Genomic DNA, 13,815 nt, shown 5'->3' on the forward strand with positions numbered 1-13,815 from the left:
ATGTTTCCTCTGATGAGAGAGTCTTGGACTAGAAGGCATAGTCTCAGAATAAAGCGATGCCAATTTAAGACTGATCAAGGACTGATCAAGCATTCCTTGACTAGTCTTCTCTCAGAACTCCATGCTACAGAGAACTGTGGGAGCAGAGTCATTGTGTATATTTAAGGATGAAATAGATAGATTCTTGATCAGTTGGGAAATCAAGGGTTAAGAAAAAAGCACAAGGAAGTGGATGCGATGAATATCAGATCAGCCATGATCCTGTTGAAAAGAGAAAGCAGGCTAAAGAGTCTGAAGGTCCCCCTTCTGTTTGCCTTTTTTTGGGTCTTCTGATCTTTGTCACTCCATCCCTGATCCTGATTTCTCTCCCTACAAATTTCCTTATTCCATTTTGTTTTAGATTAGATTCCCTACAATGTGGAAACAGGCCCTTTGCCCCAACCAGTCCACACTGACCCTCCGAAGAGTTACCCACCCAGACCCATTTCCCTCTGACTAATGCACCTAACACTCTGGGCAATTTAGCATGTCCAGTTCACCTGACCTGCACATCTTTGGATTTTGGAAGGAAACCAGAGCACCCGGAGGAAACCCACGCAGACACGGGGAGAATGTGCAAACACCAGACAGACAATTGCCCGAGGCTGGAATCAAACCTGGGGCCCTGGTGCTAACCACTGAATCACCATGCCATCCTATGTCATTATACTTGTCATTCATTCCACCTCCGCTGATTTCTTTCATAGGATCCCATCCACCTGCTATTTTCAATGAAAATCTCCTGAACCACTTGAGTAAATACTCCCCCTGGGCATCCATCCCAGTCCTACCTTAGTGTAATCCATCCAGTGGTCTGCCTCACCCTGAACTGGTCCTAATGCCCCGGTATCTGTAACCCACCTGCTCACATCATCTATTCAGCCAAGTATTAATCTAATATACCCTCCGATTTCACCTCCAACTAGCACATGGAACTAGTAGTAACCCTGAGATCACTACTTTTGAGGTCCTTCTTTTCAACATGCTTCCTTATGACCTTTCTTGTCATTTAGGACCTCATTCTTTTTTTAACCTATGGTATTTATACCAAATGCATACCACAATTACAAGCTATTTACCCTCCCCCTTCAGAATATCCTGTAGCTGCTCTGATACATCTTTGACCTCAGCACCAGGAAGGAAACATACTATCCTGGCTACGTAATACCCGCCAATTCCATCACAATCACATCCCCTATAACTATTCCATTCCCACAATTTTGACTCCTCCTCCATGCAGAACAGCCAACTGTGGTACAACAAATTTGGTTGTTGTTGCTTTCCTGAGAGACCATTCTGCTCACCAGTATCCTAAGACATCCTTCTGGTTTATAAGGGAATAGCCACAGGAAGACTCATGCACTCCTTGACTAGTCCTTACGAATAAAGGTGGCAAATTGGACGACCAATCAAAGGAGACTCCACAAACATCCCTATCTTTAATACTGGCAGAGGCACTACATCAGCACCATGGACTAGGCTAAAGCAACTATCTTCAACCCAACATGTCAAGTCAATTATCCATTTCAGCCTCCTCCTGGTCCCCAGCTTCACAGATATGTAACAATGCTTTAGCTTTTAAGAGGTTATTTTGTTCTGGGTTGAATGAGGATGGTCAAGAGGCGATGATCTGTGTATAAGAAAGTAAAAAGCTTGCGAGGCCTTGTTTCTTTTTAAAATGGAGGCAGCCTGGGTGTGGCCAGTTTTCACAGACCGAGCTTTCCAGTTACTTTTAATTTTTAGGTTTTGCTTTAAGCGGTTGCTTTTGTGAGCTTGAAGAAGTAGAAGTTATCTTTCCCCTCTCTCAGTTACATCTCGAAGCTGGATTTTCTCTCTGCTGCTAGGCTACTCATGAGACAAATCTAATTTTCTGAGGTTTCCTCTTTGCCAAAGGCTGTGTTTATGGGATGTTATGATATTGGTACCGTATCTAATATTCTACTAAGTTTCCAAGTAGAGTTAAAATATTCAAAATTCATCGTTCTTTGGTTTAACTGTAGTGTTTAAATAAATTGTGTTTTGCTTAATATTGAATAGTTTGGCCAGTTGCTTTGCATCTGCAACACAACATTTCAAAGTTACCTTTAAGATAAGAAAAAATTAGGGTCTAGGCTACTTCTTCAAATATTTTGTGGGGTTCTGGTCTGGTCTGATCCATGACAGATGACATTCTTCAGCCAATTCAATTCACTCCAGCTAACATCAAGAAATGGCTGAAAGCATTGCATAATGCTATACCTACAAACCCTGACAGCATTCTGGCAACTCTACCGATGACCTGAGCTCTAGAATTAACCGTGACCCAAGAAAAATGATTCCAGTACAGTGACAACATTGGCTTATATCCGGCAATGTGGAAAACTTCCCGGATATGCTTGGTCTTAAAAATGCAGGACAAATATAGCCCAGCCCCATCAGCCTTCCCGATCATCAGCAAAGTGATCGAGGTGTCATCAAGCAGCACTTACTCAGCAACACTCTGCTCAATGATTCCTAGATTAAGTTCTGCCAGGGCCATGCAGCTCCTGACTTCAATACAGCTTCCATCTAATTGTGGATCCAACCAATGTTTTCATGCCATGACAGAAATTCAGATGGTGAGACATCCTTGCTGCAAAGTAGACTCAGGCTGCTGAAACCATGGCTATAATTATCAAAAGTGACATACAGATTTTCACAGTAGTCCAGTCCAATCTGTGCTTCAGTTGAGTACATGCATTGCTATGGTGCTGTCCTATGAGAACTGCAGTGGTTTCAAAGTATGTGGATTTACTGTCTATCCTCAGGATGACAACAGCTTTGCTTATACAGGTGCACTTGTGGATTGTCAACCAGCCAGCAGCACTGCTGCCATAAATCCAAGATAGTGCCAACTCCAGATCTCATAGACTTTAATTTGCACTGGAGGAAGTATGGGGAAAATTTGCAATGATGTTATCCAGACTGGAAAATGTGGTTATTAGGGAAGATTAGACAGGCTAAGATTGTTTTATTTAGAACAGAGGAGACTAACTGAAATTATAAGTTTATGTGAGATCTAGATAGCAGAAATAGTATTTTCCCCTTACATGAGGAGTCCATAACAAGGATGCATAGGTTGGGTAAGGTGGGTGATTTAAGGTGGGTAAAACTTTTCACTCACAGTATAAAGAAATCTGGACCGCGCTGCCTGAAAAGTTGATGGAGGCAGAAAATCTAATAGTCACTTCCGAAAGTACTTTGGTCCACACTTGAGGGATGTAACCTATAAGGATGTCAGACTGAGTGGTCACTTGTCACCAGCATGGATATAAAGAGTTGAATCCCTACTCACTGCAGATTGTTTCTTGATATTTTTCTTTTATATGCTGCCTATTCTCTTTTGGAAAGGTCCAGACACATAAAAATGTCATCTTTAAGGCCACGGGCAATGACCTCCTTGCCCATGGAATAGACTCCAAGTTGGGTTCTATAATCACCTCCTTGAAAAGCCTGAGGAGGTATAAGAAATAGTCTTCAAAATGACTTGATGAGTCAGGTTTTTTCTTCTTTTTCTTCTCTTTCATGTAGCTTTTCTTACTACAGTCTTCACTATATTTATATTCACAGCTCCCAAAACTTAGCCATAAAATCCTACTGCCCATCCAATTTTATGCAGCAGTACTCAAAACTACAGGATAATACTTGTACTAACGTTGTCGAAGGAGAAGCATTTTACCTACAAGTTGGTGGCTGACTAGTTAACTAATGTTTCAGTGGGTCACTTGTGCTACGACCACATACTCAGCTGGGAGTGAATAACACTGGTATTGCGTGTACTTTTACAGATCATGTTTGTTAATAATGCCAGATCAATCAGAATGGCTGTGACTTCATATAAGCATCTCTTGTGATGTTTTTACTGCTTGTCATTGTATCCTTGCCAACATGGATTGTAAACCTTTGGGGCTGCAATTCCATTGGTACCAATGCCCTATGGAGCACAATTTCACAGTGAAAATCTTTCAGCACTGATATCCATTTCCAGAATTATAGGCTATTGATTCCAAGCGTGTGTTTCATCTCAGCATACTTTGAAAAATAAACTAGTCACAATATATAATTGGTTAAAATTATCAGATATTTTTATTTTTTATGTTTAAATTGTTATTCAGAACACCTCCTTCATATCGTATTCTATTAAGTTATATTGTGCTTTCGATATTCAGTGAAATAAACCTATTTACAGAGACACAAATTCAATACATTCAGTCTCCAAGGCTGATGAGAAAATTATTGAACCAATTATATATAAAGTAATAATCGTAAGAAACGAGTTCCAAAATTTTTGAGCAAGGTGCAAAAGAAAGGATTAAACAGAATGAAAGGTTATTCACCAACTTCTGGTAACAAAAGTTTCTACTAAACTTTGTCAGTTACTTCACCAACTTGTAGCTTTGCAAATATGCCTGTTCTAGCCTTTGATATTAGTTCTGCGCAGTTCTGATGAAAGGTCATTAAACTGATTTTATTCCTACTTAACCTTCTGAAGATTTTTTCAAAATTTTCTGTATTTATTTCAGACTTCAGCGTCCACAGTATTTTGCTTCTAATAAAGTAACACATCTTCTTTGAATTCTGTTGAAATTTGTAAGCTAGAGCTCTCCAAGAGTACTATAAAGCCGTAAAAACATGTTCAACAGAATATAAACTTTTACTTTGTCCCTGAGTGGCTACTTACATATCTCCCTTGAATCATGCTGTAGAATCAGGTACCACATTCTCCCCCACCCCCTTCAACATGGAGAAATCAGGTACAGGCTTCTAGGATCTTCTGCAAGCCTAAACAAAAAAATATTTCTCAACAAACTCCTCAGTAGGTAGTTCTTGTGGTTAAAACCGAATGTATAGAAATGAAACAGTACAGTTCTAAACATTTCTTAAAATTTGTGTCTGAATTCTGCATGGGATCCATACAAGGCATGCTGTCCATTCCATATTGATATGGATTTATATGACAAAATTCTGCAAAAAGAATTAATGGTGTATAAAATTTAAAAGAAAAAGAAAATCATAAATCTTCCTGACAAGCCAACACTTCTTTTTTACATTTTAACAAGACAAATACTTTATCCTCCACTGCAGTTTACCATTGAAGCAACTAGAGAATTTGTAGAAATAATTACTTACATGTATTAATATTGATATTAACCATGCAAGTCTGTACATAGACAGCACAAATTCAGTTTGTAACAAACCACAAGAACATTATTTTGTGTCCTTGCAAAGAATAGAAAGAGGGGAGTTTGTGATACCCACTAGAATGATACCCACTAGAATCAGTGTTTATCAAATTACTTGTTTCCTACTCTAAGCTTAAAAAAATGTTAAATGCTGAAAGGATTTTTACATATTGTGCTTTAGTTCCAGAAATCACAATTCTGCTAATCAAACTTTCAAACCCTTGAATTAGTGGTGTATGGTTTCAACTGTAACTTTGTAATTGTACTCGTTGCATGCCCCCACCCCACCCCGGCATGATTATGGTGGAGTTTGTGAAGTCAATAAGAGGCATTTAATTTGAATAGGAGCTTCTACCTCGTGTCCGTGGTCATTTCATTTGTGCCTGCTGCCACAGTCAGCTAGAAAATAATGGGGAACAGAGAGCCATTTGGTCTTTGGGCCAGGGGGAGCAATCCCAAACAAGTTTAAAACCACATTCTTATTCTTCAGGGGTAGGAGTCTATTTTCCTCATCTTCAATGCTGATTTTATTTATTAAGAGCCTACTGTATCTTGTCTTCCTTAGCATTTGTGGGAGCAGGCCTCCGTTTCCTTTATTCATTTTATGGGGTGTGAGTATCGCTGGCTGGCCAGCATTTATTGCCTCTCCCTAGTTGCCCGAGAGAAGCTGGTAGTGTGCTGCTTTCTTGATCTGCTACAGTCCACCTGCTGTGGGGGTTGACCCATAATGTCATTAGGGAGGGAATTTCAGGATTTTGACTTAGCAACGGTAAGGGAACAGCAATACGTTTCCGAGTCAGGATGGTGAGTGACTTGCAGGGAAACATGAAGGTGGTGGTGTTCCCATATATCTGTTCTCTTGTCCTTCTAGCTAGAAGTGGCTGTGGGTTTGGAAGGTGCTGGCAGAGGATCGTTGATGAATTTCTGCAGTGCATCTTGTAGATAGTACACACTACTACAACTGAGCAACAGGAGGGAATATAGTGATACAGAATGAATAAAGACAGAGGGTTTGTTTTCTCGTTTAGTTAGGGCATGAAGATCGGCACAGGCTTGGAGGGTCTAAGGGCCTGATCCTTTGCTATACTTCTCTTTGTTCTTTGTCCACTGGTGGAGGGTGTGAATGCTTGTTGGTGTGGTGCCAATCACGCAGGCTGCTTTGTCCTGGATGGCATCAAGCTTCTTGAGTTACACCCTTCAGACAAGTGGGGAGTACTGAATCACAGTCCTGATTTGTGTATTGTAGATGATGAATAGACTTTTGGAAGTCAGGAGGTGAGTTGTTCACTGCAAGTCAGGAGGAGAGTATTCCTAGCCTCTGACCTGTTCTTGCAGACACTCTGTTTATGTGATGAATCCAGTTGAGTCTCAGGTCAATGATAATCTCCAAGCTGTTGATAATGGGGAATTGAGTAATGGTAACATCATTGAATGTCAATGGGCAGTAGTTAGCTTGTCTTTTACTGGCAATGGTCATAGCCTGTCACTTGTGTGGAGCAAATCTAACTTGGCACTCATCAGCCCAAGTCTGAATATTGTCCAGATCTTGTTGCATTTGAACATGGACTGCTTTAGTGTCTGAGGAGTCGCGAATGGTGCTGAATCTTGTGCAATCATCAGCGGACATCCCCACCTCTGAACTTATGATGGAGAGTAGGTCACAGCTGAAGATGGTTGGGCCTAGGACACGATTCTAGGGAACTCCTGCAGAGATGTCCTGGAGCTGAGGTGACTGACCTTCAACAACCACAACCCTCTTCCTATGAGCCATGTATGAATCCAATCAGCGGAGAATTTGTCCCCGATACCCATGAATTTCAGTTATGCTCGGGCTCCTTGATGCCCCACTCAATCAAATGTAGCCTTGATGTCCTAGTGCTGCCTGTCAGTGAATGGACTAAATTCAGGATTCCAAATCCTTCTTATTGTGAAACAGAATACAGAAGAAGTCATTGGAGTGAGACATTCCATTCCTAAACTTCTATATTTCCCTTGCAGGTATTCAGCCAATCCGTTAATTCCTATACAAACTCAAGGCATGTTTGATCTACTATGTCTCGTTTCACAGTGCAGCTCACATGGCATTGTTGTTTAGACCAAAGGAAATCAAATTCCTGTATTTTCTTGAACAGATGTATAATAGGTTTCACAAAAACTCATGCAGTATTCAATTCTTTCTGCACATTTGTTTATTGAGTATGACAAAGAATGAAGACATCTAATTTATCATGTATAACTTAAGTACTTCTGCATAGAAGTGCAGAACCATGAGGATTTTTTATTCCCTTCTCAACATGTTTAGAAGGAAAAGTTCTTGGAAAGTTTCTTTACATCACTACAGACCACTGTTGAATTGACCATGGATAGAGCATTGTCGTTGTCTAAGTAGAAATCTGGATAAAGGGTTACTGTAATCAATGAGAAGGATGCTTTGTGTATTGAAGCTTCAGAGAAGCAAATTACCTTATAAAACATTTAATAGACATTTTGGCAAATTCTAACCATGACATTATCTACAGCAAAAATAAGTTTGTTAAAAAAAACTACATAATTATAAATGTGTGGCAAACCAGTAAACAAGAGCAAAAGCATGAAAATATATTCATTCAAAGTGAGAAAATATTCCAAGTCTCTGAAAAGGAGTATGTTCAATGACAATGCAAGACCAAAGAGGGAGAGATTAGGAGGGGAGGTCAAAGATTCATCAATGAGTTGGTTATAGGTAGCTTGTTAAGGAAAGAGAAGAGAGTAAAGGAAATCAATAAACATGACATGTTCAGTGATGACAGGAAGACAAGAGCATTGGAGGGATAAGAGTTGTCCATTCAACAATTTGAGTCAATTCTGCCAGAGACGGAAATTAGGAAAGTTTGAGAAAGGGTATTCTAAAGAATGGGACCAAGCCATGGAAAATAAGTAAAGTTAAGGAAGCTTCAACAACATTTTGAAAGTTTAAATTAAAAACAGCCTTGCAGATGGTCCACCACACTGTTGACGGAGTCAAGGAAAAGTGTTGGGAACTCATCCTCAAATGGCCTCTGGTTAATGGTGCACACACACAGACCTACAGACTGGCCTCTATGCCTACCTGGAGTGCTACCCTTTCACCATCCCAAACCATTGGTCTGCCGCAGAATGGCTACTCCCAGGCAGCTAAACCACTGTTGTGGTATGCTTCCAAGAACCTGAAGGAAAAGCCCAGTTGTCCTCATTCAGTAGCCTTACGTGGCTCTTAATTGATTGGGTGGATAACCATCTCGTGCCCAACCCACCTCTTGGAACATATTCTTGGGCAGGATGAATTTGGAACCAGGCATACTTATTGGCAGACATGATTTTTAATGGCTGCTCTATCTTTGTTTCTAGTCCCTAGAGCCCTCAAATGCAACTTGCATTTTGGACGTAGTAAATACAGAAGAGTCTTGGATGAGTTTTGTTTTAAGTAGGATACAGGCTGGTAGGCCAACAAAGACAGCATGGACCGATTAAGTCTGATAGTGTCAAAAATAAGAACATGACAGTTTCAATAGTTACTAAATTTAACTTATAAAAGCAAAATAAATGAACTTTGCTAAGCAAACAAATTATTGGAACAAATACTCACATTGACATTGTAAATTTAAGTGGTTCAAATTTCTTATGTAATTATTTTGATCATTCTGTTCATGTACAATGAGTAGCTTACCTAACCACAGAATTTTATGCAAGTAGCATTCCCTGCAACTATATTTTGGGAGAACCAAAACCATTATCTTCAGCCGTCAACTCAAACCCTGTTCCATCTTCACCAACTTCATCTCACTCTCCTTTTGTAAGCTTTTTGTGCTTGAACCAGATCATTTGCAATCTTGTTGTTAATAAATACTATTTCCTCCACCCTTGCATCTATCCCTGAACTCACCTCATCAGCTGTTAAAAACCATCATCCATGCCTTTGTCACCTCTAGACTTCCCTATTCTACTACTGTCAGCTAGCTTCCAATCTTTACTACTGAGCTTATCCAAAACTTTGTTACCCCTCTGTGAACTCACACTAAGTCCTGCTTATCCATCACTCTTGTGTGCACACTTATGTTTTCTCCTGGTCTGGTAAGGCTTCAAGTTTGAAATTATCAGCCTTGTTTTCAAACCTCTCATTGACTTTAATTCCTGCTATCTATGTACTATTCTCCGTCTCTACAAATCCAAAAAAATCCCTATGGTCTTCAATTCCGGCCTTCTAAAAACTTGTGACTTTGCCTGAAATTTTGTCCATCAGTCCAGATAACTCTTTTTATGGCTCATTGTCAGACCTCAAATGGTAAACCCAGAAGGAACTTGGAATGTTTTGCAATATTATATAAATGGAAACACTATTAGAGTACAAAGTTAACTACTACAAGTTTCTATTTGCAACTTTTTTTATATTAAACCTCTAAGCTGTTCTCTTTAATAATTGAATTTTGCAATCCATTCTATGTATGTTTGATGATGCTAGTTAGCTCCTAGAAATGAGTTACAAACAGCCCTCACAAGTACGTGAATGTCATACCATACAGGTGGCTCAGTGGTTAGCATTGCTACCTCACACTGCCAATTCCTCAGTTGACTATCTGTGTGGAGTTTGCACATTCTCCCCGTGTCTACATGAGTTTCTTCAGGGAGCGCTGGTTTCCTCCCACATTTCAAAGATGTGCAGGTTAGGTGGATTGGCCTTGCTAAAATTGTAGGGCTGGAAAAGCACAGCAGGTCAGGCAGCATCCGAGGAGCAGGAAAATCGACATTTTGGGCAAAAGCCTTCATTCCCCTCTAGTCTGCAGTCACCCTGCCTCTATTCCTGGCGAAGAGCTTTTGCCCGAAATGTCGATTTTCCTGCTCCTCAGATGCTGTCTGACCTGCTGTGCTTTTCCAGCACCACTCTAATCTAGACTCTGGTTTCCAGCATCTGCAGTCCTTGTTTTTACCTTGCTAAAATTGTCCACAGTGTTCAGGAATGTCCAGGCTAGCTGAGTTAGCCATTGGAAATGCACAGATCAGGTTTGGGGGGGTGGGTCTGGGTTGGATGATCTTCAGAGGGTTAGCATGGACTCGACGGGACAAATGGCCTGCTTCCAAACTGTGGGGATTCTAAGATAATAAGTTTTCAACATAACAAATTTCCATTTCTTGAGTATGAGGTGATTAAAAATTGTGTCAAGTATAGTTTGTGGCATTCACTTCATCATACTTTGAATATAAATATTTAAGGATTATTTATGTGCGCTGAACAATAAAATATTTCTATTACATTACAGCTGAAAATTGTTACGATTATAGACATGATCACCAAACTTGTGTTAAAATATAATAAGACATTAGTAATTTATCTGTTTAAAGTTGGTAAAGTGTTTTGAAATCCTAACTACTAAGAGAATAAAGCTACAAGGTCTCATGTTTTATAAGCCAACAAGATAAACTTTATATACAAGATTAGAAAAGCAAAATAACCTTTAATAGTTATACAACTTATAATCTATCATCCAGAACTAGCATGAGGCAGATATAGATTAACAAATGAACAGTGGCAAAATACCCCACATAGTAGATCAATCAGCAAATATGGTCAAGGCAGATACTATGGATATCTTAACAACCTAACCAGATATTAATGAGACTATGAGTCAACAAATTGCATGAAAATTTTGGGCCGAAGTTTCCTTTTTTTTGGCTAAGTGGTTTTTTTCAGTAACGTGAATGGTGGGCAGTTCACCATCGTCAATGTTAATTTTTCTCCCGCATTCAGGTATACTGTAGTCATTAATTGTGCAATTGAACTCTATGGGCACCAGTTCATGCAATCCTGCAGAAAGAATGGTGTAAGTTCTAATTGCTGCTGGAATTTTGTGATGTTCACACCTCCAGCGCTTTCTTTCAATCCAGCAGCACAGCTCTTCAGGGGCTGCAAGTCAGGAATTGCCCTTCGTACTGTGCAATTTCACCATTGTTACCATTCAAATGGCTATGAAAGGAAAACTTGTGCTCCAATACTCTGACAAGGAACTGGAGCTACTGATGGATGGAATGGTTGAGAGGAGGAGAGGAATGCTTCTTCCAGTCTATCATTAGAGCTCACATCACCAGACACAGTAGTTGAACAGAAATAGCAGCCTGGGTCAGTGTGCTGTTTCAGGTGAAAAGAAGTGTTCAGCAGTACCAAAAGATTGGTTAGTGATTTCTTTTGCTTCACAAGATTAAGCACTATTATTTTCTTTCTGCTGTATCGACGAACAGAGCTAGCACTACCTACTCTAACGCTGCCATTGCATACAGTTCTCATCAAAACTCAACAACTACAACTCTCAATTATTCTGCAGCATGTCCACTCAATAGCTCTCACCCACCTCATTTACAAACTACTAACCTTATCTGCTCTCTGATATTTCGTTCACACTCACTGGAGGCATCTTATCAAGTCTCCTGCATCACCATTAATGCCTCTCCCATCTTCTTCCATCTTATTCAGTTGTTCCTTTTGTGACATTGTATGAATATCTCAGACTAAGAGATTTAGTGGCATAGGCACTGTAGACATTAGTCTCCTCAATCCATATGAGGAGAAGGTACAGGGAGTTGGCTGAAGTAGAGACAACAACTCATGTGGGTTGCAGAGACCTCCATGAGCAAACAATCAAGTAAATGTCATTGTGCTTTGCTGCTTCGCTGTCCCAAAAACTCCAGTGCAAACTCCTTTTTTCACAAATAATTCCCTCTCCTCCCTTATGCAGTTACCATTGGAATCCAGCCAGCAACTCTGTGAGAATGAGACCAATGTCACCTACCTTAGCTCAACACTACCTCTGTAGAGGAAGCCTCTCGAATGCAAAGGATGCAGTGAGGCATGGTTTTTATCTGCATTCTCCATCAGTGTAGATACCTTCCCTTATTATGTGCTCTATCGAAAGTCAGGAGCACAAGCTGGTGAGTACATCACTGACACATGTCTGCAGCTTATTGAAGAAGAAATACCACAGGGTTCAGGCAACTGAAAGACATCTGAAGGCCAGGCATCTGCTCACTCCTAGGCTGAAGGTGATCCTATTGTCTCAGCCATTACTGACTTTGTCAAAATTAATATAGAGGCTCAGGTTGTCAGCGGCAGTTGGTAAACTGATAGAAACTGATTAGCTTGCTTCCTGTGATTCCAAAGGTTGCAGAAATCCAAGCCGACATGGGTGAGCCTGCATCTGGGTGGGACCGTCTCAATGGGCCTGGGCTTCATTCTATCAAAGAACAAAAAATGGTACAGCACAGGAACAGGCCCTTCAGCCCTCCAAGCCTGTGCTGACACATTTTATCTTTCCATACTGAAACTGTCTTCACTTACAGGATCCATATCTCTCTATTCCTTTCCTATCCATGCATTTGCCCCAGTGCTTCTTGATTGCTGCCTATGTGTCTGCTTCCACCTCCTCCTTTGGCAGCACCTTCCTTTGTGTGAAAACCTTGCTTCACATATCTCTTTTAAACATCTCCCCTGCACCTTGAACTTGTGTCCTCCAGTAATTGATCCCTCCACCTTGGGAAAAAGACTTACACTTTCCACTCTCTCCATGCTATTCAGGTCACCCTTCAATCTCCTGCATTCCAATGAAACAAACCCAGTCTATTCTTCATAGCTAAAATGCCCCATATCAGGCAACATCCTGATAAACCTTTTCTGTAACCTATCCAAAGCAGTCACATCTTTCTGGTAGCATACTGACCAGAACTATATGCAATACTCCTAGTGTGGCCGAACTAAAGTTTGGTGAGGCTGCAGCATTACTTGCTTATCCGTATAATCACCGCCCCTTCCAATGAAGGTAAGTATGCCATAGACCTTTTTTTTTACTACCTTACCTGTGCCTGTGCTGCACCTTCAGTGATCTGTGGAGCTGCACATCCAGATTCCTCAGCAATCAATACTCTGAAGGGTTCTGCCATTCACTGTAAAATTTCCACCTGCACATGATCTTCCAAAATGCATCGTCTCTCATTTGTGTGGATTAAGCTACATCTGCCATTTTACTGCTCATGCCTCTATATTATGCTGTATCCTCTGACAATCCTCCAGCCATCTGCAATTCCACCAATCTTTGTATTGTCCGCAAACTTACTAATTAGACTGGCCATGTTTTCCTCTAAATCATTTATGTAGATGATGAGCAACAGATTTCCCAGCACTATTCCCTGTGGAGCAGAACTAGTCACAACCTTCCATTCCAAAAAGCATCTTTCCACTGCTACCCTCTGACTCCTATGACTAAGCCAGTTCTGTATCCATCTTGCCAGCTGATTCCTGATACCATGTGACCTCATCTTTAATATATGACAGATCTTGCCAAAGGCTTTACTGAAGTCCATGTGGACAACATAAACAGCTTTTTCCTCATCAATCATCTTTATCACCTCCTCAAAATCCTCGATCAAGCTTGTGAGGCATAGCCTCCCCTGCACAAAACCACGTTGTCTATTGCTAATAAGTCAATTTGCTTCTAACCACATATAGATCTATCCTTCAGCCTTTCAAGGGAGCACATTGCCATTCACCCTCATAGCACAGAGGCTACTGAGAGAA

The sequence above is a fragment of the Hemiscyllium ocellatum genome, chromosome 16, assembly GCF_020745735.1.
Source record: "Hemiscyllium ocellatum isolate sHemOce1 chromosome 16, sHemOce1.pat.X.cur, whole genome shotgun sequence".
NCBI classification, from domain to species: domain Eukaryota; kingdom Metazoa; phylum Chordata; class Chondrichthyes; order Orectolobiformes; family Hemiscylliidae; genus Hemiscyllium; species Hemiscyllium ocellatum.